This window comes from Coffea eugenioides, chromosome 11 (genome assembly GCF_003713205.1).
Source record: "Coffea eugenioides isolate CCC68of chromosome 11, Ceug_1.0, whole genome shotgun sequence".
Taxonomy (NCBI): Eukaryota; Viridiplantae; Streptophyta; class Magnoliopsida; order Gentianales; family Rubiaceae; genus Coffea; species Coffea eugenioides.
Genome location: NC_040045.1, coordinates 1301322 through 1305522, shown reverse-complemented (window position 1 = coordinate 1305522; position 4201 = coordinate 1301322).

The window sequence follows — 4201 nt, the reverse complement described above, 5'->3', positions numbered from 1 at the left end:
TTAGAGTTACAATCAAAGTTTAAAATAAAACAAACAGAACAAGAATCGAAGTTTTGAGCGCCAAGATATAGCAGCTCAAAGTTGACCAAAAATTCCTCATTGATCAAGAATTTTCAGATTTGAAACAAGAATTTTGGGACTTCAGTTGGATATTGAAATAGACTCGGAATGGCATAAAATTTGGTAGTTTTACTCTACGATATAAGAGATATTCCTCTGTCAAATTTCATATAAAAATTCGTTCGGGAAGTCAGTTAACAAAGCTACTAAAGTTCCAAGAATTTCCAAGGCAATTCTGCCTTGTACTTCAATTTTCCTTTTTAAAAGCTTTGTTCCACACAATCAACTTCAATTAATTCAAGTATTGAAACCAATGTTCCATAAACATCCAATAAGAAATTTAGAAGTATTTGACTTCAAGGTTTTCGAAATATAACTTCCCAAATCAGATTTGACCATTTGACCAAGAGAAAAGGAAAAGTTTTCCAGATTCGAAGAGCAATTTTGGGACATCATTTGTATATCGAAATGGGTTTAGATTGACACCAAAATTGGTACAATTCAACTTCCATATGAGGACTACTCCTCTACAAAATTTCATTTGAAAAATTCACACGGGAAGATAGTGAACTAAACTACCAAAATTCAAGAAAATCCCAAGACCAATCTGTCTTTTGCTTCCTTCTTCATTTTCAAATATTTTGCCCAATGAAAATGATTCAAATCTGGTCTATTTATGAAACAAAAGTCTGAGAAACATCTAATATACATTTGGTAAGTGATTGACACCAAAATTTTCAAAATAACAAGTCCCAAACAAGATAGGCCATTGATCAGTCCAAAATGAGGATTTTCAAGCAATGATGCAGGTCTGTAATTTGGCCATAATTCACTCAATTCAACTCGGAATTGAGCGTGGTCAGTGGCATTGACAACTAGATTCATAAATATACAATTTCTTAGAAGAAATTATTATTAAAATCTGTTCACAACTAACTCATATTTGAGCATTAATTTGCAGCTCATGTCCTGCCCTCCAGTGAACCGGTGAAACAGACAGTAAACTTTACAAGGCTGGTACGGATTGCTCAGGTGGAATCAGGACTTACATTTTATACCGTTGGAAAGATGGGAATGTCTAGTTTCCAGTGCCATAAACAGCACTCAATTTTGACGTCGGAGCAAAAAGGTATAGCTGTTTGAAAAACACTGCCAGAGCAGTTACAGGAAAAATTCCAGTTTTGCTAGACTTCCGAAATCACAACATTTGGCCAACCAAATCACGAAATTTTTTTATGAAACTTCGTACACAACCTATATTACACATATACATCAGAAACAAGTTATTAGAACTACCAAAAAAAATACACTAAAGGTCACGGGAATGATAGGAGCAGAAATGGAAAAATTTCCCTCTTCACATCCTTTGAGTTTCCACCAACAACACAACATTATTCCACTAGATTAAGCACTAAACCAACATTAATAACATCATATCTCATCAAATCAGTCCATCCAATCATAGTGGGAGTTCATAGAGCCCACACATCAACTTTTCAATATAAATAAAGCTACCCACATGCATGCATGAGCTTATATGTGCAATAGAACTTCCATAAATCAAGATTTTCAAGGTTGATCATCACTTACTTTTGTTGGTGACTTCAAGCAGAAATTTTGGTCCAAAGATGCTCAAGAAAATCCATGGAAATGAAGCTCTTTTGGTAGTTTAAGATGATAACCAAGTACTTAGCAAAGTGTGGTTAAATTTGGGTGTGATTTGGTGGAGATTTAATGAAGAAATGAAGAAGAAATTGGAAGAGCTTTGGGGTTGTTTTTCTTCTCCTTTGGACAGCTGGAATGGAGTGAAAAGAGAGAGAGTTTTGATCAAAATGAAGCTTCCAAGAGAAACTTTAATATGTGGTCCAAAATTGAGCAAAAGTCAACTCTCCCTCGCGCGCGCATGCGCGTGTTTTGTACTTGATTCCTCTCGAGTTTGTTTCACTAGTGCACTAAACCTCTAATGCACTTGTATTCATACTATTATTATTCACTCTTAATGGTCTAGAAATAATGGTCTTAAGTCCCTCAATTAAATCACGCATGTGAAAACGCGTACTTCCGATTTGTGCGCGGTAAAGTGAAATCTCCAAAAAATTCTTAGAACGATAGTATTACTAACTAATATTTGAACACTTAAACATAAAAATACCTATTTTAAGACTAATGTATAAGTCTCCAATTTTCCAAACTCATTGTCCCCTTGAATCGATTATTGTCTCAAACGCGCATTCACTATTCTCACTAAATGAGCTTCCAAAAATTAATTTTCGTAACAAGTCATTTTAAAATACATGTAAGGCATAGTTTCATGTAATTGGGTCTAAAAAGATTAGAATAAAATATTTAGAGAAAACGGGTGAGTAAATAATTAATTAAACCAGTAAAATAAAATAAAATAAGAAAAATTCGGGTCCTCACAGATTCGATTACCAATTAGGTACTACTATGAATGAACACATCACTATGTTTAATCAGTTAATAGCAGATCTATTAAATTTAGATGTGAAATTTGAAAATGAAGATTTGGTTTTGATGTTGTTATCATCCCTTCCTGATGAATTTGAACATTTGGATATTACGTTACTTCATGGGAAAGAGAATGTGTCTTTAGATGCTGTATGTTCTGCTTTGTATAGTCATGAATTGAGAAAGTAGGATAAAATGAAAAATAAAGGAGCTACAGCAGATGAAACGTTAGTGGTAAGATGTCGTCAACAAAACCAATCAAATGGGAGAAAAGGAAGGTCCAAATCGAAAAGTAGATTTGCCAAAGATGAGTGTGCTTTCTGTAGTGAGAAAGGGCACTGGAAGAAAGACTGTCCAAAGTTGAAGAAGAAAGGGAAAGCTCCACAAGACGTAAATGTTGCAGAGTGGAAAAGAGATGCGGAATCAGATTTCTCTTTGGCTGTATCACCTTCAATATCCCATCCAGATGAGTGGATTTTGGATTCAAGTTGTACCTACCATATGTCTCCCATGCGGGAGTGGTTCTTTGAATTTGAAGAACTTGATGGTGGAGTTATTTACATGGGAAATGATAATTCATGTAAAACAACTGGGATAGGTTCAATCAAGCTGCGTAATCGTGATAGATCTACCAAAATCTTGAAGGATGTTCGGTACGTGCTGAATTTGAAGAGGAATCTCATCTCCTTTGGGCTCTTGGAGTCAAAAGGCCTGGAAGTGAAGATGCGAAATGGAATTCTTAAAGCAACTTCAGGAGTACTTGTGATGTTGAAAGGTGTGAAGAAAAATAATCTGTATTACTACCAAGGTAGTACAGTTGTTGGGACAGCAGCAGCAATAACATCTTCTAGTAGCAAGAAGGATGCGGAGGCAACAAAGTTGTGGCACATGCGATTGGGACATGCTGGTGAAAAATCCTTGCAAAATCTTGCTAAGCAAGGATTGTTGAAAGGTACGAAAGCTTGAAAATTAGAATTTTGTGAGCGTTGTATTCTGGAAAAACAAAGAAGAGTGAAATTTGGCACTGGCATCCATAATACTAAGGTTATTTTAGATTATGTGCACTCAGATGTGTGGGGACCTGCCAAGACTCCATCCCTTGGTGGCAGGTACTATTTTGTCACTTTCGTTGATAATTTTTTCAGAAGAGTTTGGGTGTTTACTATGAATAACAAAGATGAAGTGCTAGGGATTTTTCTTAAATGAAAAACTCAGGCTGAAAACCAGACGGGATGAAAGATTAAGATTCTCCGAACAGACAACGGTGGATAATACAAGAATGATCCCTTCCAGAAGATATGCCAAGAGTGTGGCATAGTTCAACATTTCACAATTAGAAGAATACCACAGCAGAATGGGGTGTCAAAGCGTATGAACAAGACACTAGTGGAGAAAGTACGTTGCATGCTGTCTAATGCTGGGTTAGACAGAAAATTTTGGGCTAAGGCTATGACATACACTTAACATCTCGTCAATCACTTGTCATCATCTGCAATAGGTGGTAAAACTCCATTAGAAGTATGGTCTGGAAAATTTGCAACAAATTATGATTCTTTGCGTATTTTTTATTCTACTGCATATTATCATGTAAATGAATCAAAGTTGGATCCACATGTAAAAAAGGCTCTCTTTATGGGATTTAATGTTGGAGTTAAGGGATACCGTTTGTGGT